A 26,983-nucleotide genomic window follows, 5' to 3' on the forward strand; every position below is an offset into this window, starting at 1 on the left:
GAGCCTTTTTTATTATTTTTCCAGGAAGACAACGTGTTGGTAGAGGTGGTAGATGTATCTGTAGAGTCACCCGATGCTTCTCCAAAGGTGGTATCCAAAATGTGCGGATTACTTCTAAAAGATACTTTAGATTTTTTTAAACCATGGTTTCCGTTTTCTTAAAATAGAAGAAGGATTACTAGTCCAGTTATACACATTTTTATAATCATCCAGATCCCGTTGGAATTTCCTTTTTTTGATAGCAATAATATCATTTTCTTTCTTTTTAAAGTTCTTCTGAACACGTTCTTGAAACTTAGAAAAGTCCTCTGAAGATTGCGATTCCTTGATTGCATTTTTTAATTTTTCTATGTCCTCATTCAGTTTGGACAGCTCTATATTACAATACGTTTTTTTTCTGTATGGTGAAATATTAATCTGATGTGTGATCAAATCACCTGTTTGAGTCAAGTCCAGAAAATTGGCCGAAAAATTATGTACTGAGCTGGTAAATTTAAGATTGTAGTCATTGGTATCTAGATAGTTGAAAAAAATCACTAATAAAAGTATCTCCCAAAACATTTTTATCCCAAATAAACACCAAATCATCAATATATCTTCCTAGCCAAAAAATACCATCTTTATAAGGGTTATCATCACAAAAAATGAAATTTTCCTCCCATGTAGCCATGACTATATTAGCAAGGGACGGGGAAAAGCGTGCTCCCATGCTAACGCCCTGTGTTTGTAAGAAAAATCTATTGTTAAATGAAAAATAGTTGTGTTCAAGGAGAAACTCTATTGCAGAAATAATAATATTCTGAATGTTTATATCATATGAGCTGTACCGATGTAAATAGTACCTAATGCATCTCAAAGCTATATGATGTGGGATAGAGGGATAAAGTCCCACTGCATCACATAGAAACCAAACATAATTATTCTGCCACTGTATTTTCTCCAAGACTCCAACAACATCCCTGGAATCCCCAAGAAAACTAGGTGTCAATGGGACTAGAGGTTTCAAAAAATGATCCACCCATTCTCCAAGCCTTTCACTAAAGGAACCTATAACAGAAACTATAGGTCTCATAGGTGGAGGAAAAATTTCCTTATGAACCTTAGGAAGTGAGTGATAAACTGGAATAATGGGATTCTCTACATACAGATACTTCATAATTTTGTTTGTAATGGCACTCGTTCCTAGCCCTTCACGTAACAAGACATTCATTTTTTTATTGAAATCTGATGTAGGATCCTGTCTCAACTCAATATAAGTACTTATATCCTTCAAATCCTGCAGGTTGAGTTTCTTGTAAAGACCGGCATTCATAGTCACAACAGCGCCTCCTTTATCTGCTTGCAGAATAAGGAGGTCAGAGTTGTCTTGAAGCTCAGCAATGGATTTCTGTTTAGAAAGGCTAAAGCCCCCGTTACACACTGCGATATCGCTAGCAATATCGCTGTAAAGTCACCGATTTTGTGACGTTGCAGCGATATTGCTAGCGATATCGCTGCATGTGATACTTACCCCGACCCGCTCCCCCGCTGCTCATCGTTGGTCGCGCGAGAACTCCCTGGACCATTCCTCGTCAGCCACTTCCTGCTGGGCTTCCTGTGGCGCCAACTAGCGAGGCGTGGAGGCGGGCTGGAGGACGTCAGGATCGCCACGTCTGACAGGTAAGTAGCGACCCCCGACCCCTGCTATGTCGCTGGTGAGATCTGCCTGTGTGGCAGCTCACTAGCGACCACTTAGCGATGCACCAGCGATCCATATCGTTGTCGGGATCGCTGGTGCATCGCTAAGTGTAACGGTACCCTAAGATTAAAACCATGACTGTTTTTTTCCAGATTTTTACTAAGATTTATTAAGTCACTTTCTATAGCCTCCTGAAAAAAATCAAGTGCAGCTGGTCTCGATTTCACAGGGTAATAATCAGAAAAACACATGTCAAAAGTGTCATTAAGATTAACATAATCAGACACATTAATTTCACTCTCCAATTGTCTAAGGTTATTCAAGGACATTTGTTCTTTAAAAGAAGTCATGAAAACCCTATCGTGTGAACTACGCAAACCACTTGCAGCAGGAAAATCATCATGTTCATTAACCATTTCAGTATCAAAATGCACTTTTAGGCTGGAGTCACACACAACCATTAAAAAATCGGTCCCATTTTAACGGTACGAAATCTCACAAAGAATTCTTTTCCAGGGATCCGTCTGTCATCCCATTTTCCGACGATGAACCGATTTTATTCGCATCTAAGCATCAAATTGACATCCAATGCCAATGCCTGTTGCTCTTTCCTGTTGACTTGGAGAAGTCTTGCGATTTAATCGCAAGTCACACGTGTGGTGCGTTTTCAATGCGTTTTTTAATCGCATCCATAGACTTGCATTGTCTAATCCAATCCGAAAATCGGTGACAATCACAGCATGCTGCGATTGTCTCGGTCCGAGGAACGGATCTGATAAAAAGAATGCATGATGGGAGCAGCACCATAGAATAACATTGGGACGAATGCAATGCGATTTTTTTATCGCATTGCATTCGTCCGATTTAATCGCTAGTGTGACTCCGGCCTTAGAGTTAAATTACGTGCAAAACGATTCACATCAAGAATAGTATCATAAAGATTAAATTTATTAGTAGGAGAAAACCCCAGACCTTTGGAGAGGAGAGCAATTTGAGACTCAGCCAGAATATAACTGGATAAGTTAAACGCCAGAATATTTAACGTTTTTTGTAATTTCTGATTCTCATATGAAAACCTCTTGGATTTACGTTTTCCTCCTCCTCTTTTGTGTTTTCTTGCCCGTTTTTTGACAGTTTTTTCTTTATGCATGTTTTTATTGGAGGAGCCTTTTTTATTATTTTTCCAGGACGACAACGTGTTGGTAGAGGTGGTAGATGTATCTGTAGAGTCACCCGATGCTTCTCCAAAGGTGGTATCCAAAATGTGCGGATTACTTCTAAAAGATACTTTAGATTTTTTTAAACCATGGTTTCCGTTTTCTTAAAATAGAAGAAGGATTACTAGTCCAGTTATACACATTTTTATAATCATCCAGATCCCGTTGGAATTTCCTTTTTTTGATAGCAATAATATCATTTTCTTTCTTTTTAAAGTTCTTCTGAACACGTTCTTGAAACTTAGAAAAGTCCTCTGAAGATTGCGATTCCTTGATTGCATTTTTTAATTTTTTATGTCCTCATTCAGTTTGGACAGCTCTATATTTTCTTCCTCCACAATAAGTTTAATCAGACTCAGGGAACAATCACTTAAGATGTTATCCCATTTCTTCTGAAAGGCATCTCCATATGCAGTAGTGGAGTATTTTTTTAATTTCAAGCCTCTAGGAATCATGGCTCTTTCCAAGTAGCCATTTAATGAATTATGATCCCACCATAATCTTTGTTCTTTGGTAAGCAATTGCTCCAGCTTCACCATTTGGGAATCAGGATCATTTAAACAGGGACTTTCCAGATTGTCCTCTGAAAAAATAGCTGCCAATTTATTTAGAGGCGAGTCTGTTGATTATCCATAGTGAATATTATATCCAATGCTGTCACACCATTGACATATAACCGATATAAAATATCAAGTACTGTCTTTGCATCATAAGAATCGCAACAATGTGCTGGACGTATAAAGCGCGGTCCAATAAATTCCCTGAATGAATAGCAAAACAACACATAGACCAGCTAACCTCCGAACTCTGGATGGTAAATACCTGTTTCCTCTGTGTTGCATGGACCAAGACTGGGAACAAGTCCTTCTATGTTATTATAATAGAAGTTGTACTGTAGCTCGCAGCATGTAGTCCAAAAAATCTAATGCAAGGGCTGTCCCGGCTGGTGACAGCCACTTGTCAGTGTACCTCCAAACTGAATACAGCTGTGGTGAGTCTCCCGTGTTCCCGGCGTTCGCTAGTCTCCTCAGCCGTCCAGGACCTGCGTGACGTCAGGCAGCATGTGACACCGCCAGCTCCTTTAGCTACTGATTGCAGCAGGGACCAGAATACCTTCCAACGCGTTTCGGAGACTGTCTCCTTCCTCAGGGATCCCTGGACGGCTGAGGAGACTAGCGAATGCCGGGAACACGGGAGACTCACCACGGCTGTATTCAGTTTGGAGGTTCACTGACAAGTGGCTGTCACCAGCCGGGACAGCCCTTGCATTAGATTTTTTGGACTACACGCTGCGAGCTACAGTGCAACTTCTATTATAATAACACACATCAGAAAGAGGAATCTTGCTGCATCAGCGCTACAGGTACTGTTCTATTATTAAGCCTCTGATATGGTGCTTTGAGACTCTGCTGCATGCCAATTGGATCATAACGCTTTTTGATCAACGCCTCTTGGACCTAAACTAAGTTGCTTTTGTTTTCCAATTAAGCAGTTTCTATGGATTTTTAACCATCATATATGTGGCTATACCCCATTATTTTCACAAGTATTTTATGCGCATACTTTTTTATGCTGTGATTAATTTATCTTTTTTGACATTTTGGGTGACAAGTGTCTAAGCGTTTGCTGCTAAAAAAAACTCTCTCATACTTAAGCGCCACTATATTTATTTCAGTTCCCAGAGATGCTTAGCACTTGTTGGCCCTTTTGCCTTCACTCTGCAATCCAGCTCACCCCAAACCATCTCGATTGGGTTCAGGTCTGGTGACCGTGGAGGCCAGGTCATCTGGCGTAGCACCTCGTCACTCTCCCTCTTGGTCAAATAGCCCTTACACAGCCTGGAGGTGTGTTTGGGGTCATTGTCCTGTTGAAAAATAAATGATGGTCCAACTAAACACAAACCGGATGGAATAGCATGCCGCTGCAAGATGCTGTGGTAGCCATGCTGGTTCAGTATGCCTTCAATTTTGAATACATCCCCAACAGTGTCACCAGCAAAGCACCCCCACACCATCACACCTCCTCTGTTGTGAGTTCATTTTCTGGTCCAGTTGTGAGTTCTCCTTCCAGGCTCCCTCTGGTGGTAACAGGAGGTAGTGAGGCTGATTTAATCAGTAGAGATCTGCCACCTGATAATGAGGATGACGATTGGACCTCAGAAATTTCAGATTGGATTTAAGACAGCCGACGCCCTACTCTGATGCTGGTGATTCCTTCTGCTTGTCAGGGCTTGGTTCTCAGCTCTGTTCCAGTCAGCTCAAGCTAAGTTTTTTCTGCTAATGTTCACACTTGATTTTGTTGGTCTATTCAGTTTTTTCCAGCCCCAGCTTGGGCTGTGCTGAATTTCCACTCTTATTTATCTGTATTTGCCAATTTGCTTTTTGTCCCTTATTAGATTGGCCTCTTTTTGCTCTGTCTCAGAATATTTCAGAGTGCTGATATAGTGGGAGAAGTCTAGTGACTTCAGGGTTTTGTTATCAGAAGTGTTGGACATTATTTTGTAGGGTTTTGGGCAGATTGCAGACAGTGTCTTTCCCTTTCCTATCCTTTCTAGTTAGTTTGGGCCCCATCGTTTGCTCAGTCTATTTTCCTGCCTGTTTGTGTTTTCATCTTGTTTCACCATCAATACATGTGAGAGGGCTATCTATTCCTTTGGGGTCTGCTCTGGGGCAGTTAGTTTTCCCCTTTTCTTGCTTTAGGCTTATTTAGTCCTCCGGCCATGACGAGACATCTAGGTTCATCGTAGGTACGCTCCACGGCTGCCGCTCGTTGTGTTGTTAGGATCAGGGATCTGCAATCTGCATAGTTACCAACCTCTCTGGTTTTTCTGGGCTTAGCATGTTTAGGTTTTTTCCTCCTTGGTGACCCATTCATAACAGAATCCCCAGCCATACCGCAGATTCTAGGGTACTCAAAAGCAGGAAAAAGTTGTTAAAAAAAAGAAAGTGTCAGAATTTTTTTTTTATATGTATTTTTTCCTCTTTTTCTCTGGGGCCATAGGAGGATTTTTTTTCCCCTAATGGAGATTAAGCAATTGTCTGATCGTGTGGAGCAACTTGCTGCTGAAGTGCAGGGAATTTCCACCTACCTCATTCAGTCACATGCTGCTGAACCTAAGATCCCTGCTCCTGATGTGTTTTCTGGGGATCAGTCTAAATTTCTGAATTTTAAGAATAATTGTAAATTATTTCTTGCCTTGAAGCCTAACTCATCGGGGAGCTCTGCGCAGCAGGTTAAAATTGTCATCTCCTTGCTGCGCGGCGATCCCCAGGATTGGGCTTTTTCTCTGACACCTGAAAATCCTATTCTGACTAATGTGGATGCATTTTTTCAAGCCTTGGGTTTGTTGTATGATGAACCTAATGCTGTTGATCAAGCTGAGAGAACCCTGTTGGCATTAAACCAGGGTCAGGATTCAGCAGAGTTATACTGTCAAAAATTCCAAAAGTGGGCGGTCCTTACTACATGGAATGATAGTGCTTTGGCAGCTCTCTTTCAGAAGGGTTTATCAGAGACCGTAAAAGATGTTATGGTGGGATTTCCTGTTCCCTCTGGTCTGGATGATTCCATGTCATTAGCCATTCAAGTTGATCGGCGTTTACGTGAACATAAAACTACACGGGAGGCGCTGCCACCTTTTGAACAAATGTCTGAACCTATGCAATGTGATGGGGGTTTGTCTAGGGCACAACGTCAGGAGTTTAGAAGGCGTGATAAGCTGTGATTTTTCTGTGGAGATGCCTCTCATACTATTTCTGTCTGCCCTAAACGAGAGAAACGTTTTGCACACACATTTGCTGTGGGCAGTGTACAACCTAAGTTCCTTTTGGCAATTACTCTGATCTGCTCCTTATCCACGTTTTCCACTAAGGCTTTTGTGGATTCAGGAGCAGCGTTGAATCTGATGGATTTGGACTTCGCTAAACGTTGTGGTTTTTCCATGACGCCTCTGAGGACGCCTATTCCTTTGACGGGTAATTGATGCTACTCCTTTGGCGGAGAATAAACCTCAGTTTTGGACCCAGGTGATAATGCGAGTTACCCCAGACCACCAAGAAAATTGTAAATTTTTGGTGCTGCATAATTTGCATGTTACTATTGTTCTGGGTTTTCCCTGGTTGCAAACTCATAATCCAGTTTTGGATTGGAAATCTGGGTCTGAGGTGAGTTGGGGTTGACAGTGTGTTCTTAGGGACGCTCCTGTTTTCTCCACCTCTCCTCAGTCTCATGATATTCCTGATTATCTGGCCGATTTTTCTGATGTATTTAGTGAGAGTAAGTCTGCATCTTTGCCTCCTCATAGGAGTTATGACTGTGCAATTGAGTTGATGCCTGGGTGTAAATTTCCCAAGGGTCGGCTTTTCAACTTATCAGTACCCGAACATGATGCTATGCGATCCTATATTAAGGAGTCGTTGGAGAAGAGTCATATTAGACCATTCTCGTCACCTTTAGGTGCTGGGGTTTTTTTTGTGGCCAAGAAAGATGGTTCATTAAGACCGTGTATTGATTATCGTTCCCTTAACAAGATGACGGTTAAATATCAGTACCCGTTACCTCTGATGTCTGGTTTATTCTCCAGAGTTAAGAGTGCCTGCTGGTTTACTAAGCTTGACCTCAGGGGGGCGTATAATCTTATTCGCATCAAGCACGGGGATGAATGGAAGACGGCGTTTAATACTCCGGAGGGACACTTTGAGTACCTGGTGATGCCTTTTGGGCTCACTAATGCCCCTTCTGCCTTCCAGTCCTTTATGAATGATATTTTCCGTGACTTTGTGGATAAGTTTTTGATCATCTATCTGAATGATATTTTGATCTTTTCTAGTGATTGGGATTCTCATGTGGAACACGTCCGGACTGTGTTCCGGATTTTGAGGGAGAATTCCCTGTTTGTTAAGGGATCGAAATGCCTCTTTGGTGTACAGAGGATTTCATTTTTGGGATTTATCTTGTCTCCATCGACTAGAGTTGAGCGACTTTTTCTTTTTTAGGGTCGAGTTTCGTTTCATGAAACCCGACTTTTTCAAAAGTCGGGTCGAGCAAAATCGGCCGACTATAGGGAAAAGTCGGGGTCCGACCGAAACACGAAACCCAATGTAAGTCAATGGGGAATTAAAGTCGGCAGTGAGTGGAGGACAGGAAACACACCAACAGTGCCCATTTGAATGCCAAAAGCATCAATTCTTCTTACTTAAGCTTGTCAACCTTAATTAACTTCATAATACTAGTTACGCACTGAAAAATGGGGGTTATTTGGCTAAAGTTGTGGGGGGTAGGGCTGGTTCCAGGTTTTCATGTGCCCTGGGCAAAAGAGCGCCCCTTTAACACATACCACAACTCATGATGCTCCGATACAGCAGAGAAATAGCAGTATAGTACAATGAAAAATACTTCACTTTTTACATCTCATGACGAGGCCCATCTATTTCTCCATACAGAATCATTGGTCCCATATAATGTTTGAAACAGTATATGATGAGCTCCACATAATGCTACAGTATATGTTGGTCCCCATGGATGAAGCTCCACTGTCTTATGGGCCTAAATAATGCTCCAAACATAATGGGCCCCATTTCTAATGCTCTAGTGTATAATGGGCCCTGTAAATGCTGCTCCAGTGTCTGATGTCCACCTTTGGAATGTTCCAGTGTATGGTGGGCCCCATCTATCATTCTCCAGAGTATAGTGCTCCCCAAAAATTGCTGTCCCAACATTGAAAACAATGAAATAAGTCTCCTCGCTAGGGAATCCCTGTATTAGTCTGGACTCCTCGTCGTCCCCATCTTCCATCTCACTGCACAGTATTTCAACCTTGCAAGTGCTGTGATCCTGAGCAAGCAGGGGGGGCCCACTCGTTGGCGACGGCACTGGCACAGGGCCCCTGATAGTACGGTAGTGTGTCTGACGGCAGGTGTGCCGAACCTGCACTTTCATCTGCAGCTTCCTCTTTGTCACCGTGTAAGATGGAACTGTATATGGGAAGGGTAACCTGAGTTTCATCAGGGTCAGATTCAGGCCGTGTAGCGTGCGAGGGGAATGTAGTGGTCTGGGTCAATGTACCAGCAGATTCATCGAGCAGTGGCTGGGCATCAGTGCACTTGTGTTGCCCCCAGGAGTACGTTCGCCACAGTGGCATTACCTTCCTCCTAGGGAGTGTGATGTCATGCTTGGGAGCAACAAAGGATCTCTCTAGCAGGTTAACTTATTGGGCGGCGTTATTCCCACGAGTCACGACCCTCCAAACAGCGTTCATGAAGGCAAAGTGTTTGTTTTACGTGGGCAGTATGGTTGCAAAGCTGAACCTTAAAGGAATGTCCAGAAGGGCACCACCAGGAGTGGAGCCTACGGCGTAATTTGACTCAACATGGGCAACCTCAACCATCCAGACACAAAAAAGATGCACACATTGCAAGCTTAATTCCGTTAACGAACGAGACTCCGTCATGCCCTGCGGTCCGAGTCCTAGAGTTACTAGAGGGACACACGAGGCTCTGGCACGTGAGATTGGCCAATAACTGGTGTGTCATGCCCTTACATGTCCGTGGCTGCATGTGTGCTACACTGAAAAGGCCAGCGTTTGTCGCTTACAGGTGCAGATAACCCACTGAATAACGTTCGTGATGGGGATCTGGGATTACAATTATTACCCGTGAACGATGATTTCCCAGTAAGTGCAGGTCAACCGCAGTTCCGGAATTAGGCCTAACCGTCATTCCTGAAAAAATGAATAACTTACGTGTGCAAACCACAGGTGCTGTAGCTTGCTTAACAGCTCGCCAGCTGTTCTCAGGCCCAGTATGGATTACACGTGATTGCACAAAGGTGAGAAAGGGTACCGTATCCCCGAATAACATGTATGGATAGCATAGTGTACACATTCAAAATATATGTCTATAGATCATGAGGCAGGCTCAGACGGTGTCAGGCCCAGTATGGATTACATGTGATTGCACAAAGGTGAGAAAGGGTACCGTATCCCCGGATAACATGTACAGTTGTGGCCAAAAGTATTGACACTCCTGCAATTCTGTCAGATAATACTCAGTTTCTTCCTGAAAATGATTGCAATCACAAATTCTTTGGTATTATTATCTTTATTTAATTTGTCTTAAATGAAAAAACACAAAAGAGAATGACGCAAAAAGCAAAACATTGATCATTTCACACAAAACTCCAAAAATGGGCCAGACAAAAGTATTGGCACCCTCAGCCTAATACTTGGTTACACAACCTTTAGCCAAAATAACTGCGACCAACCGCTTCCGGTAACCATCAATGAGTTTCTTACAATGCTTTGCTGGAATTTTAGACCATTCATCTTTTGCAAACTGCTCCAGGTCCCTGATATTTGAAGAGTGCCTTCTCCAAACTGCCATTTTTAGATCTCTCCATAGGTGTTCTATGGGATTCAGGTCTGGACTCATTGCTGGCCACGTTAGAAGTCTCCAGTGCTTTCTCTCAAACCATTTTCTAGTGCTTTTTGAAGTGTGTTTTGGGTCATTGTCCTGCTGGAAGACCCATGACCTCTGAGGGAGACCCAGCTTTCTCACATTGGGCCCTACATTACACTGCAAAATTTGTTGGTAGTCTTCAGACTTCATAATGCCATGCACACGGTCAAGCAGTCCAGTGCCAGAGGCAGCAAAGCAACCCCAAAACATCAGGGAACCTCCGCCATATTTGACTGTAGGGACCGTGTTCTTTTCTTTGAATGCCTCTTTTTTTCTCCTGTAAACTCTATGTTGATGCCTTTGCTCAAAAAGCTCTACTTTTGTCTCATCTGACCAGAGAACATTCTTCCAAAATGTTTTAGGCTTTTTCAGGCAAGGTTTGGCAAACTCCAGCCTGGAGTTTATATATCTCGGGGTAAGAAGTGGGGTCTTCCTGGGTCTCCTACCATACAGTCCCTTTTCATTCAGATGCCGACGGATAGTACGGGTTGACACTGCTGCACCCTCGGACTGCAGGGCAGCATGAACTTGTTTGGATGTTAGTCGAGGTTCTTTATCCAACATCCGCACAATCTTGCGTTGAAATCTCTTGTCAATTTTTCTTTTCCGTCCACATCTAGGGAGGTTAGCCACAGTGCCATGGGCTTTAAACTTCTTGATGACACTGCGCACGGTAGACACAGGAACATTCAGGTCTTTGAAGAAGGACTTGTAACCTTGAGATTGCTCATGCTTCCTCACAATTTGGTTTCCCAAGTCCTCAGACAGTTCTTTGGTCTTCTGTTATGATGAGTCACCGAAGGAGGAAAAAACAAAATACCAGCTAAGTCCAGAAAAACCAGAGAGGTTGGCAGCTATCGGATTGCAGACCCCTGAACCTATCCACAACAACTAGCAGTAGCCGTGGGGGGTTCCTACGGTGCACTAGACCCCTCGATCACAGCCAGAGAACTATATAGCCTAAAGACAGAAAGGGGAAAAACTAAACTGCCCCAGAGCAGACCCCAAAGCAATAGGCAGCCCCCAACATATAATGACGGTGAAGCAAGATGAAAACACTAACACAGATAGAAAGATAGGTTGAGCAAATGATGGGGCCCAAGCTAACTACATAGGACAGGATAGGAAAGCTGCTGTCTGCCATCCGCAAAAACCCTATCAAAATGAGCCAACCGACTGATAGGAAAAACAGGCCCTGAAGTCGCTAGGCTTCAAAAGACTATATCAGCACTCAGGTATATTCTGAAGACAGAGCAAAATATCAACAGATCAGAGACAAAAATGGAGTTCAGCTCACCCCCGGCTGGGGATGGCAGAACTCCCAAAAAACAAGGCAAAACAAAAACAAAACTGAAGAGTACAAAGAAGAGCAGAAAAACTTAGCGTTGAGATGCAGGAATCAGACTGGTCTCCAAGAATCCAGCAGGAAAATCACCAGCCAGGAAGAAGGGCGTCGGCAGCCTTATATCCAGTCCTCAATTCCAGCCACCCAGTCATCATCTAGCTGCCCAGGTGTTTGGTAATCAGCCTCACTACCTTCCTTCACCAGAGGAGGGAGTTCATCAGACCTCAATGGTGAAGGGAAAAATGAACTCACAACAGTCTTCTTTCTTTTCTCCATGCTCACTGTTGTACACACAAGGACACAGGACAGAGGTTGAGTCAACTTTAATCCATGTCCACTGGCTGCAAGTGTGATTTACTTATTGCCAACACCTGTTAGGTGCCACAGGTAAGTTACAGGTGCTGTTAATTACACAAATTAGAGAGGCATCACATGATTTTTCGAACAGTGTCAATACTTTTGTCCACCCTCTTTTTTAAGTTTGGTGTGGAATTATATCCAATTTGGCTTTAGGACAATTCTTTTTGTGTTTTTTCATTTAAGGCAAATTAAATGAAGATAATAATAACAAAGAATTTGTGTTTGCAATAATTTTCAGGAAGAAACTGATTATTATCTGACAAAATTGCAGGGGTGTCAATACTTTTGGCCACAACTGTATGGATAGCATAGTGTACACATTCAAAATATATGTCTATAGATCAGGAGGCAGGCTCAGACGGTGTCAGGCCCAGTATGCATTACACGTGATTGCACAAAGGTGAGAAAGGGTACCGTTTCCCCGGATAACATGTATTGATAGCATAGTGTACACATTCAAAATATATGTTGTGAGGTGCCAAGGGGAGAGGTACTAGAAAGCAGGTATATTTCTCCTCGTTTCATTTCATATGTCTCCCTGTACTGATGATGAAGCCAGTTTATTTCATTGTAATCCAGTCCTGGTTTCCTTAGTGATCAGCATGGAAAGGACTGGTAGTTCCCCCTCCACTTATTCAATCCAGGTTTTGGTTTCCTGACTGGTCCAGCTGATATAATCAGGAGGAGCTGGGAGCTCTCAGTCTATCTCGTCTGCTGAGCTGGGAGCTGACACAGTAAGATTACATGGACTTCTTTGCTGTTATATAGGTTTATTTTGTAGTTAGCCTGCTATTGTTAGTTAGTGGCCAGAAGATGTTTTATTTCATGTTTGGCATGTGTAACATTGAATAACAAGTGTGCACAATAAATATGCCGTGTCCATATTCATGTGGAACTTGCTAGTCTGCTGAAGTGACTTCATAGCCAAACGCTTGTGCCAAAGCAAAGATCCCAGCTGAGCTATCTATTCCCCACAAATGGTGTTTCGAATGCGGTCACTTGTGGCTGCTGGACTGTGACTGCAGAGAAAACGCTGTGTATGTCCTGGCTGAAAGCTTCTGCGCTTTTGAAGAGCCAAGAGTCCAGTAATATGGAGGAACTAGTGAAGCAGTTATTGCAAGCAAATGTGCAACAACAGCAGACTAATACTTGCTTCCAGAAGGTTCTGGAGCAGCAACACCAGATGCAGCAAGAGCAGTTGCAGGCAATAAAACAGGCCTTGGTTCGGCAACCCCGATATGAGGGAGACCGTGCACAAAGCGCTGCTAGTGCACAGAAAGCCGTACAGAAGACTTTGCTTAAAATGACCGCAGACGATGATGTGGAAGCATACCTCACCATGTTTGAACGTATTGCAGAATGTGAGCACTTACCACTGGACAGATGGGCAGAGGTAGTTGCTCCATTTCTAGTCGGAGATCCACAAAAGGCCTATTATTATCTGAGTGGAGCGGATGCTATGGACTATATCAAACTCAAAGGCGAAATCCTGGCAAGGCTGGGAGTAAACACGTATGTACGCGCACAGAGGGTGCATTTATGGAATTTTGTGGAGCATCAGCCAGCCCGCTCACAAATGCATGATCTCATCCATCTAGTAAAAAAATGGCTGCAACCAGAGGCTTTGACGTCCGCACAGATGGTGGAGCGTGTTGTTCTAGACAAGTACCTGCGGTCCTTACCCGCTAAGATCCAGAGGTGGGTTGGACAGGGTGATCCAACTACCGCTGACCAGTTGGTGAATATGGTCGAACGCTACAATGCTTCTGAAAGCCTACTCCAAGGGACGTTAGCACCCCACTGGCTCCCCAAGAAATCGCTGGAGAGTCCTGCGAAACGTACTTCATCTTCAAAAGAAGAGAACGTCACAATGAAGGGTAGCAGACCTACAAAGGACTATGGAGGTGGTACCGGCTCACATCAAGCCAGCAGACCTCGTCTGGGATCTCCATCGAGGAGACAAGGGCCTATACAATGTTGGCGATGTCGCGGGCTTGGCCATGTAGCAGCTAACTGCCCAATGACTACAGAGCCAATGGACTGTAACGCTGTGAGGCGTCTTTCGTAATATGTGCAGTCGGTCTGTGTGGCGGAGACCCTCACGGGAAATGAACAACACGTGTGCCACGTCGAGGTTGACGGTTATAGTGTGAATGCCGTCTTGGATTCCGGCAGTCAAGTAACTTTGGTACATGCCAGTTTGGTGGACTCTAGCGCCCTAACGAACTTAACCGTGGGCATTAGTTGCATCCATGGGGATACTAAGAACTACCCCACTGCCTGGGTTACTCTTGCCACGCCAGTAGGGACCAAAAGACATCAGGCAGCAGTCATAAAGTCTATGGGACACAGTGTAATCCTGGGGAGAGACTTTCCCTTATTTTGGGACTTGTGGAACTTCAAAAGTGGCATGAACCCTCTAGTTGAAGACGGTACTCCGGAGCTAGCCCCTGAACCATTGCAGCAAGACGACGGAGAACCCATCTCAGAGGAAGTACTAGAATCTGCGGACTCTCCTCTGGCTGTGTATGCAGGCGAGGCAGACCAGCTAGAGGATGTTTTAGAAATGCCTGATCTTGAGGTGGCCCGTGGTAAGTTCGGGACCGCTCAGCACCAGAATCCTACTCTAGCAAGGGCGTGGGAAAACATAAAGCTCTCCGAGGGAAGACCATTGTACCTAGGGGCTCAAAACGAGTTCCCACACGTGGCGGTGCAGCAGGATATGTTGTATCACATAGACAAGGTGCAAGGGGTGGTGGTAGAACAACTAGTGGTACCTAAGTTCTTTTCGTCAGGTAGTTTTGGAGTTGGCACATAAACATCCCTTGGTAGGACACCTGGCGGTAGAAAAGACAAAACACCGTATTCTGCAATGTTTCTTTTGGCCGGGTCTAGTGGGAGACGTGACCCTGTACCGTCGGTCATGTCCTACGTGTCAATTGACTGCACCTATGTCACATTTTAGAAGCCCCTTAGTGCCCTTACCAATAATAGAGGTGCCCTTCGAGAGGATAGCAATGGATATAGTCGGTCCATTAGTTAAATCTGCCAGGGGTCATCAGTACATTTTGGTAGTATTGGATTACGCCACGCGTTATCCCGAAGCAGTGCCCTTGCGGAATGCCAATGCGAAATCAATTTCAAAGGAGCTGGTTAATATGTTTTCCCGCACCGGCATTACGAAAGAGATACTTACGGATCAAGGGACCCCCTTTATGTCTCGTATACTTAAGGATTTATGTAAACTACTAAAAATCTCCCATTTGCGTACCTCAGTATATCACCCTCAGACTGACGGTTTGGTGGAGCGCTTTAACAAAACCTTAAAGGGAATGTTGAAAAGGGTGGTGGATAAGGACGGGAGAGATTGGGATGCCCTACTACCATACCTCCTGTTCGCTATACATGAGGTACCCCAATCCTCCACAGGCTTTTCACCTTTTGAGTTGGTTTATGGGCAGTGTCCTAGAGGCCTGTTAGATATTGCCAAGGAGACTTGGGAACAAGAGGTGACTCCTTATCGCAGTGTAATTGAACACATAACACTTATGCAGGACCGAATTGCAGCAGTTATGCCAATAGTTAAAGAGTGTTTAGAGCGCACACAACATGCCCAAAGCACGGTATACAACCGAGCGGCAAAAACACGAGTCTTTCAACCCGGAGACAGGGTGTTGGTATTGGTGCCTACCGTAGAGAATAAATTTCTTGCGAAATGGCAGGGACCATACGAAGTGCTGGAACGAATAGGTGAAGTAAATTATAAGATACACCAACCAGACAAGAGAAAGCCCGAACAAATATACCACATAAACTTGCTTAAGGCCTGGCGGGACAGGGAGAGTCTGGTGGCAGGAGCTGCCCTTGAGGATGGGCCTCGAGGGGCACCACCTTCTAAGGTAAAGGACCCCCAGGTAGCTCCGCCAGAAGTGGGTATTGCAGACACGCTATCCGAAAGCCAAAAACGAGAGACCAGGGAGTTCATACAGAGGAATGCAGATATTTTCTCGGAACTTCCTGGCCGGACTCACCTAATTAAACATGACATTGTTACTGATCCACAGGCGCGGGTACGGCTAAAACCATATCGAATTCCGGAGGCTCGGAGACAAGCCATTGCCCAGGAAGTGAAGAAGATGTTAGAGCTCGGGGTCATTGAGGAGTCCCGGAGTGATTGGGCTAGCCCTATCGTACTGGTGCCCAAACCCGATGGGACTATCCGATTTTGTAACGATTTTCGGAAAGTAAATGAAGTATCAAAATTCGATGCCTACCCGATGCCAAGAGTCGATGAACTGATAGAGAGACTGGGTTCGGCCAGGTGCATATCCACTATTGACTTAACAAAAGGTTATTGGCAGATTCCCCTCACGGAATCCGCCAAAGAGAAAACTGCCTTTGTTACGCCCCAGGGATTATTCCAGTACCGAGATATGCCATTTGGGTTGCATGGTGCCGCAGCCACCTTCCAACGTCTAATGGATATTGTCCTAAAACCCCATGGCCAGAATGCATCCGCGTACTTGGACGACATCATTATCTTTAGCGATGACTGGGACACGCATTTGTCAAAAGTACAAGCCGTCTTAGAGTCCCTAAAAACAGCTGGGTTGACTGCCAATCCCAAGAAATGTACGTTGGGATTGGAAGAGGCTCGCCATCTGGGATATTGGCTCCTCTTTGGTCAGACCTCATCTGGAATATTGTGTCCAATTTTGGGCACCACATTTTAAAAAAGACATCAACAAACTGGAGCAAGTTCAGAAAAGAGCGACCAGAATGGTGACCGGTCTGCAAACCCTGTCTTATGAGGAAAGGTTGCAGGATTTGGGAATGTTTAGTTTGCAAAAGAGAAGACTGAGAGGAGACTTAATAGCTGTCTACAAATATCTAAAGGGCTGTCACTAGTGTTGAGCATTCCGATACCGCAAGTATCGGGTATCGGCCGATACTTGCTGTATCGGAATTCCGATACCGACTTCCGATATTTTTTCAATATCGGAATTCGGCATCGGAATCGGAAGTTCAGTTGATTGACGGCCTGACGTCATCATGATGCGCGGTGTGTGCGCATCATGATGCGCCGTCATTTCGGGCCTTCCGGGGGTCTCTGCCGGCCTGCCGGGGGGCTGTGCCGGCCTGCCGGGGGGCTGTGTGGACTGCCCGGGGTCTGTACCGGCCTGCCGGGGGGCTGTGCCGGCCTGCCGGTGGTCTGTGCACCCTGTGGGGGTCTGTACCGGCCTGCCGGGGGGCTGTGCCGGCCTGCCGGGGGGCTGTGCTGATGTCCAGGGGTCTGTGCAAGCATCGTCCGATGGGACTACAAGTCCCATCGGGCGATGCCTGCTACCATGACAGTGATTGACACATTAGCCAATGATGGGACAGTAGTAGTCCCATCATCCGGCTAATGTGTTAAATGTTAAAAAAAAAAAAAAAAAAAAAAAAAAAAATACTACATACATACTACATGCATGCTACATACATGCTACATTCATACTACATACATGCTACATATATACTACATACATACTACATACATGCTACATACATACTGCATGCTACATACATACTACATACATACTACATGCATGCTACATACATACTACATATATACTACATGCATGCTACATACATACTGCATGCTACATACATACCACATATATACTACATATATACTACATGCATGCTACATGCATGCTACATGCTACATACATAACACATATATACTACATACATACTACATGCATGCTACATACATACTACATACATACTACATACATACTGCATGCTACATACATACTACATACATACTACATACATACTACATGCATGCTACATACATACTACATATATACTACATGCATGCTACATACATACTACATGCTACATACATACTACATACATGCTACATACATACTACATGCATGCTACATACATACTACATGCATGCTACATACATACTACATATATACTACATGCATGCTACATACATACTACATGCTACATACATACTACATATATACTACATACATACTACATACATGCTACATACATACTGCATGCTACATACATACTACATATATACTACATACATACTACATACATGCTACATACATACTGCATGCTACATACATACTACATACATACTACATACATACTACATGCATGCTACATGCATGCTACATGCATGCTACATACATACTACATGCATGCTACATGCATGCTACATACATACTACATGCTACATACATACCACATATATACTACATACATACAATACATTCATACAATACATACATAGACATACAGTACATATAACATAGAGTAACATACTTACCAATACTTGTCACATTGTTCCCCGAAGCCATTGTCTTTTCCGGAATAAATATTAACATAACAAACCACAAAAATACTCACCCACGATCAGAAGCAGTCCACGAGTGTGTCCCACGACGATCTTGGGTAGAGAACTGCAGCATCAGCTGATGCTGCCGTTCTCTACGGGCTGCAGGAATCCAATGACGGAAGGTAGGTATCCTTCCGCACTGTATTCCTCCGCCACTTAAAAAAAAAAAAGTCCCTAGTCTCACTTTATGCCATTGCTGTGTGGGAATTTCCCACACAGCAATGGCATAAAGTGAGACTAGGGACTTTTTTTTTTTAAGTGGCGGAGGAATACAGTGCGGAAGGATACCTACCTTCCGTCATTGGATTCCTGCAGCCCGTAGAGAAAGGCAGCATCATCTGATGCTGCAGTTCTCTACCCAAGATCGTCGTGGGACACGCTCGTGGACTGCTTCGGATCGTGGGTGAGTATTTTTGTGGTTTGTTATGTTAATATTTATCCCGGAAAAGACAATGGCTTCGGGGAACAATGTGACAAGTATTGGTAAGTATGTTACTCTATGTTATATGTACTGTATGTCTATGTATGTATTGTATGAATGTATTGTATGTATGTAGTATATATGTGGTATGTATGTAGCATGTAGTATGTATGTAGCATGCATGTAGCATGCATGTAGTATGTATGTAGCATGCATGTAGCATGCATGTAGCATGCATGTAGTATGTATGTAGTATGTATGTAGTATGTATGTAGCATGCAGTATGTATGTAGCATGTATGTAGTATGTATGTAGTATATATGTAGTATGTATGTAGCATGCAGTATGTATGTAGCATGTATGTAGTATGTATGTAGTATATATGTAGTATGTATGTAGCATGTAGTATGTATGTAGCATGCATGTAGTATATATGTAGTATGTATGTAGCATGCATGTAGTATGTATGTAGCATGCATGTAGTATGTATGTAGCATGTATGTAGTATGTATGTAGTATATATGTAGTATGTATGTAGCATGTAGTATGTATGTAGCATGCATGTAGTATATATGTAGTATGTATGTAGCATGCATGTAGTATGTATGTAGTATGTATGTAGTATGTATGTAGCATGCAGTATGTATGTAGTATGTATGTAGTATGTATGTAGCATGCATGTAGTATGTATGTAGTATATATGTGTTATGTATGTAGCATGTAGCATGCATGTAGCATGCATGTAGTATATATGTAGTATATATGTGGTATGTATGTAGCATGCAGTATGTATGTAGCATGCATGTAGTATATATGTAGTATGTATGTTGCATGTAGTATTTATGTAGTATGAATGTAGCATGTATGTAGTATGTAGTATGAATGTAGCATGTATGTAGTATGCATGTTGTATGTATGTAGCATGTAATTTTTTTTTTTTTTTTTTTTTTACATTTAACACATTAGCCGGATGATGGGACTACTACTGTCCCATCATTGGCTAATGTGTCAATCACTGTCATGGTAGCAGGCATCGCCCGATGGGACTTGTAGTCCCATCGGACGATGCCTGCACAGCCCCCCGGAGCCTGCACAGCCCCCCGGCAGGCCGGCACAGCCCCCCGGCAGGCCGGCACAGCCCCCCGGAGCCTGCACAGCCCCCCGGCAGGCCGGCACAGCCCCCCGGAGCCTGCACAGACCACCGGCAGGCCGGCACAGACCACCGGAGCCTGCACAGACCCCCTGGCAGGCCGGCACAGCCCCCCGAAAGGCCCGTACAGACCCCAGAGAGGCTGTACAAGGGCAGGAAAGGGTTTTTCTTATTCCGATACCGGAAGTCCCATAGACTTGAATGGGACTTCCGGTATCGGAATCGGCGATACCGATACTTTTTTTAAAGATCGGCCGATACCATCCGATACGATACTTTGAAGTATCGGACGGTATCGCTCAACTCTAGCTGTCACATTGTAGAAGGATCAACTTTATTCTCATTTGCACAAGGAAAGACTAGAAGCAATGGGATGAAGCTGAATGGGAGGAGACACAGATTAGATATTACAAAAAACTTTTTGACAGTTAGAGTGATCAATGAGTGGAACAGGCTGCCACGAGAAGTGGTGAGTTCTCCTTCAATGGAAGTCTTCAAACAGAGGCTGGACAGACATCTAACTGGGATGATTTAGCGAATCCTGCTTTGAGCAGGGGGTTGGACCAGATGGCCCAGGAGGTCCCTTCCAACTCTACGATTCTATGATTCTATATAGCATAGGGAGAGACGTCGTGAAGCCTCAAGCCAATAAAGTAGACGCTATTCAAAATTGGCCACGACCGGTAACCAAAAAACAGGTTGGAGCTTTTCTAGGGATCGTTGGTTATTATAGGCGGTTCATCAAACATTTTGCGACCATCACAGCTCCTCTCACAGATCTTACTAAGGGGTCAAAATCTGTCACAATAAAGTGGAACGCAGAAGCAGAGGAGGCCTTTCAGCGATTGAAAACAGTCCTCTGTGACCAACCAGTGTTGGTTGCACCAGACTTTAAACGGGAGTTTATTGTCCAAACGGACGCCTCTGGGGTGGGCCTCGGCGCGGTTTTGTCTCAAGAAGTAAATGGCGAGGAACACCCAGTGGCCTATCTAAGCAGAAAGCTTATGAGAGCAGAAAAGAACTACAGTGTAGTTGAGCGGGAAGCCCTGGCTGTGAAATGGGCCCTGTGCACCTTGCGCTATTATTTACTAGGTCGCCAGTTTAGACTAGTGACGGACCATTCACCCCTAACGTGGATGTCCCGGGCAAAAGAAGGCAATGCGTGGGTGACACGCTGGTTCTTAGCATTACAAGGGTTTACATTTTCCGTTGAGCACAGGGCGGGCACAGCTCACAGAAATGCAGATGCGTTGTCTAGAACGCACTGCTTGGTGACTCGTCATGTCCGACCCCACGGGCTCGAACAGAGGAGGGGGGTGTGTGAGGTGCCAAGTGGAGAGGTACTAGGAAACAGGTATATTTCTCCCCGTTTCATTTCATATGTCTCCCTGTACTGATGATGAAGCCAGTTTATTTCACTGTAATCCAGTCCTGGTTTCCTTAGTGATCAGCATGGAAAGGACTGGTAGTTCCCCCTCCACTTATTCAATCCAGGTTTTGGTTTCCTGACTGGTCCAGCTGATATAATCAGGAGGAGCTGGGAGCTCTCAGTCTATCTCGTCTGCTGAGCTGGGAGCTGACACAGTAAGATTACATGGACGTCTTTGCTGTTATATAGGTTTATTTTGTAGTTAGCCTGCTATTGTTAGTTAGTGGCCAGACGGCCTTAGATGCTTTATTTCATGTTTGGCATGTGTAACATTGAATAACAAGTGTGCACAATAAATATGCCGTGTCCATATTCATGTGGAACTTGCTAGTCTGCTGAAGTGACTTCATAGCCACACGCTTGTGCCAAAGCAAAGATCCCAGCTGAGCAATCTATTCCCCACAATGTGTATAGATCAGGAGGCAGGCTCAGACGGTGTCAGGCCCAGTATGGATTACACGTGATTGCACAAAGGTGAGAAAGGGTACCGTATCCCCGGATAACATGTATGGATAGCATAGTGTACACATTCAAAATATATGTCTATAGATCAGGAGGCAGGCTCAGACGGTGTCAGGCCCAGTATGGATTTGACGGCCCAGACTACACAGCGGAGGAGCAGGGAGAGGTAAAGATTGCCAATGCTGGGGCCCTGCCCAAGCAAGGGGGGCCCACTCATGGGTGTCGGTACTGGCACTGGGCCCCTCATAGTACGGCGGTGTGTCTGACAGCGGGTGTGCACCACCACCGTCAGAGACACTTGATTGCACTATGAGGGACAATGTGCCAGTACCCGCACCCAAGAGTCGGCCTACCCACCTGTCCAGGGTAACGGCATTCGCACGGTTTCGTGCGCTAGGTGGTGACCTCGGCCATGGGGGGGGAGGCAGCACAGTAAGGGAGTTTTAGAAAGTGGCATATGTTGATGTTGGACATTCAGCTGATGCAAAAGGCGAAATTGTTCAAGTCCCAGGAAGAGGAGGACCAAAGCAAGCCATTTTTCTGTCACCCTATGTGTCATCAGGGGAAGGTGGGACAAAATCCTTGGAAACCCATGCATGGTTCATTTTAATGAAGGTTAGATCATCCACATTTTGGGTTGACAGACGGGTCCTTTTTTCTGTCAGGATTGATCCAGCTGCACTGAAGACTCTTTCCGATAGCACACTTGCAGCTGGGCAAGCGAGCTCCTGTAAGGCATATTGTGCCAATTCAGGCCAGGTGTCCAGTTTAGCGGCCCAATAGTCAAAGGGGAATGACCTATGCGGTGCGGGAGAACATCGATATGGGAGGAAAAGTAGTTTGCAACCATAGATGACAACTGCTGTCTTCTGTCACTTTCCATCGATGCAGTATTACCAGTTGTGTGAGTGGTACTTGAAAAATCAGTCCACAACATTGTCATGAAACCCCTGTCTCCAACGCCACTTCTGCTGTGTGCACCACGAACACCTCTGCCAAGCTGCCCCCGGCCCGTACGGCTCGTGTGAGAACCATCACCGCTGCTGTGTGCTGGGAATGCCTCAACTAACCGGTTTACCAGAGTTGCTTGTTTATTAGCCAATATTAGGTCAAGGTTCTCATGTGGCATGATGTTTTGTAATTTGCCTTTATAGCGTGGATCCAGGATGCTGGCCAACCAGTAGTCGTCATCGTTCATCATTTTGGCAATGCGGGGGGGTCCCTTTTTAGGATCTGCAAGGCATAATCTGACATGTGGGCCAATGTTCCCGGTGTCAATGATGCACTGTGAGTGCTGGTTGGAGGAGCACTTTCTGGCAAATCCACATCCCTCCAGTCATGCACAAACCCTGTACCAGACCTTGCCATGCCAACATTTTCACTTGCCCCACGAGATGCATCCTCCTCCCCTAAGTAATCATCCCCATCATCATCCTCCTCATCCTCTTCTTCCTCCATCTCGTCCAGGAGAGGTCCCTGAGCAGACAATGGCTGAATGTCATCAAGGATTCCCTCCTCCTCTTCCTCCTCATCAACATTGGCTGCAGACGCCTGCTCCTTAAGGTGCGTCAAAGTTTGCTTGAGCAGACGCATAAGTGGGATGCTCATGCTTAGGATGGCGTCGTCTGCGCTTACCAGCCGTGTGCATTCCTCAAAACACTGAAGGACTTTACAGAGGTCTTTCAGCTTCGACCACTGCACACCTGTCAACTCCATGTCTGCTCTCAAAGTGCCTGGCCGTGTATACTCCCACAAATGCATTATGGCCTGCCTCTGTTCGCACAGCAGCTCAACCATGTGCAGGGTGGAGTTCCACCTTGTTGCAATGTCGATAATGAGGCGGTGGTTGGGAAGGTGGAGCAATCGCTGCAGCTTCTGCATACGAATGGAGTGTAAAGGCGACCGGCGGATGTGCGCGCACAGTCTTCGCACCTTCTGGAGCAGGGCTGTTAACTCCGGATAATTATTGAGGAAGCACTGCACCACCAGGTTCAAGGTGTGAGCCAAGCAAGGTATGTGGCTGAGTTTTGAAAGGGCTATGGCTGCCACAAAATTACGGCCGTTATCACTAACTACCGTGCCTGCCTCAAGATGTACACTGCCCAGCCATGACTCAGTTTGTCGCTGAAAGTACTCGGCCAGCACCTCCGCGGTGTGTCTGTCACCCAAACACATCATCTTCAACACAGCCTGCTGACGCTTTCCACTAGCTGCTCGATAGGGGGACACCTCGTGTGCAACAGTGGCAGCTGCAGATGGAGTGCTCGTACGACTGCGCTTTGTGGACGAGCTTTCGCTTCTAGAGGAGGAGGAGGAGGAGGAGGGTCGCCTACAGCCAACTGTTTCCTATACCGTGGGCTAGGCAGCACTGCCCCACCACCGCTGTCCCCTGTGGACCCCGCATCCACCACATTAACCCAGTGTGCAGTGATGGACACGTAACGGCCCTGGCCATGCCAACTGGACCATGCATCTGTTGTGAGGTGCACCTTTCCACTCACTGACTGCTTGAGTGCATGGACAATGCGGTCTTTCACTTGATGGTGGAGGGCTGGGATGGCTTTGCGAGAGAAGAAGTGGTGACAGGGTAGGTCATAGCGTGGTACTGCATAGGCCATGAGTTTGCGGAAAGCTGCGCTTTCCACCAACCGATAGGGCATCATCTCTAACGAGATTAGTTTGGCAATGTGGGCGTTCAAACCCTGTGTACGCGGATGAGAGACTGAGTACTTTCTTGACCTACTCATAGTCTCTGGGAGGGTGAGCTGGACTTGAGAGCTGCATATGGTGGAACTAGCGGTGGACAGGGCGGACTGAGAGAGGGTCGATGATGGTGATGGAGTTGGTGTTCTTTCTGATGGCCTAGATTCAGTCTTTCGTTGATATAACAGTGGGATTCCCTGACTGCTTTGGCCTTGCAACGACACCTCAACATTTGCTGCTGTGCTAACCGGTGGGCTTACAGTGGGGGAAACAATGTAGCGTTGCTGACTACCTTCTTTGTGATCAGTTGCACATGTGGTACTTGAGGTTTGGTGTTGTGTCCACGCTTGCAAGTGCATGCTGGTTAAATGTCTAAGCATGCAACTGGTATTCAAATTTTTCAGATTTTTCCCTCGGCTAAAGGTCTTTGCGCACTTCTTACAGATAACCTTGGCCTGATCATGAGGATTTTGTTCAAAAAAGTGCCACACTGCACTCTTCCTACTTTGGAAGACATTTTGCGGCCTTGCACGCTGTGCTATTTTGACCGTCTGGACAAGCTGTCCAGCAACTCTTTTGATTTTTGGAACCTGTCTTTGGAGTGCTCCGGGCCTGCCAGATAACAGCTGTTGCGATGTCGATGTCTTCTGTGGATGCTCCTCCTCCTCATCTGAGCTATTGGAAGCAGCACCCTCTTCCCCCAATGGATGCCAATCTGGGTCAACAACTGGGTCATCCATCACCTCCTCTTCAATGTCATGTGCACCTTCCTCTGTGTCACCGTGTATGGTGGTATAGTATGCGGGAAGGGGCACCTGAGTCTCATCAGGGTCAGAATCTGGCTCATTACACTGCGAGGACAATGTAGTGCTCTGACTGAATGTACCAGCAGAATCATCTATCAGTGGCTGTGCATCAGTGCACTCCATGTCAGATTCATCTTGGCCTGGGTAATTCACCATTTCACTTGATAACCCAGGCATGGTATGTGAAAACAGCTCCATGGAGTAATCAGTTGTATGGCCTGCGTCATCCTTCAATCTTGGTTGGGGTGAAGGACACAAGGAAAGGTGTGGTTCATGAACATGACCCTCCAATGACGACTCAGTGCTTTTATTTTTTACAACTTCAGAAGAGGAGGCGATAGAGCTGGAGGCTGAGTCAGCAATGTAAGCCAAAACTTTTTCCTGATGCTCTGGCTTTAAAAGCGGTTTGCCAACTCCTAGAAAACTAAGCCTTCGAGGCCTTGTGGAGCCAGACGATGACGCAGGCTCAACACCTCCTGCATTCGGTCCTATTTTGCTTTTGCCACTACCATCAGATCCACCACCAACACCATCATTACCAGCTGGCAACCCCCACCCAATTCCACGGCCTCTTCCACCAGCCTTCCTCATTTTTGGTAAAAATGTACACAAAATCCCACAAACTATATAGTAATGTAAAACAAGGTACAAGGTGTATATAGGACAGGGGAGACGTCGAATTTCTGAACACACTTGTGGACACTGTTGTGTGAGGCCCAGTTAATATCACACCGCTATGTCACAGGCTCAATGTCGCAGGTGTGAAAAATGTCACTATAGGACAGGGGAGATGTAGAATTTCTGAACACACTTGTGGACACTGTTGTGTGAGGCCCAGTTAATATCACACCTCTATGTTACAGGCTCAATGTCGCAGGTGTGAAAAATGTCACTATAGGACAGGGGAGATGTAGAATTTCTGAACACACTTGTGGACACTGTTGTGTGAGGCCCAGTTAATATCACACCGCTATGTCACAGGCTCAATGTCGCAGGTGTGAAAAATGTCACTATAGGACAGGGGAGATGTAGAATTTCTGAACACACTTGTGGACACTGTTGTGTGAGGCCCAGTTAATATCACACCTCTATGTCACAGGCTCTATGTCGCAGGTGTGAAAAATGTCACTATAGGACAGGGGAGATGTAGAATTTCTGAGCACACTTGTGGACACTGTTGTGTGAGGCCCAGTTAATATCACACCGCTATGTCACAGGCTCAATGTTGCAGGTGTGAAAAATGTCTCTATAGGACAGGGGAGATGTAGAATTTCTGAACACACTTGTGGACACTGTTGTGTGAGGCCCAGTTAATATCACACCGCTATGTCACAGGCTCAATGTCGCAGGTGTGAAAAATGTCACTATAGGACAGGGGAGATGTAGAATTTCTGAACATACTTGTGGACACTGTTGTGTGAGGCCCAGTTAATATCACACCGCTATGTCACAGGCTCAATGTCGCAGGTGTGAAAAATGTCACTATAGGACAGGGGAGATGTAGAATTTCTGAACACACTTGTGGACACTGTTGTGTGAGGCCCAGTTAATA

This window comes from Dendrobates tinctorius, unplaced genomic scaffold, assembly GCF_039654945.1.
Source record: "Dendrobates tinctorius isolate UK_male_01 unplaced genomic scaffold, ASM3965494v1 ptg000083l, whole genome shotgun sequence".
In the NCBI taxonomy this organism is placed as follows: Eukaryota; Metazoa; Chordata; class Amphibia; order Anura; family Dendrobatidae; genus Dendrobates; species Dendrobates tinctorius.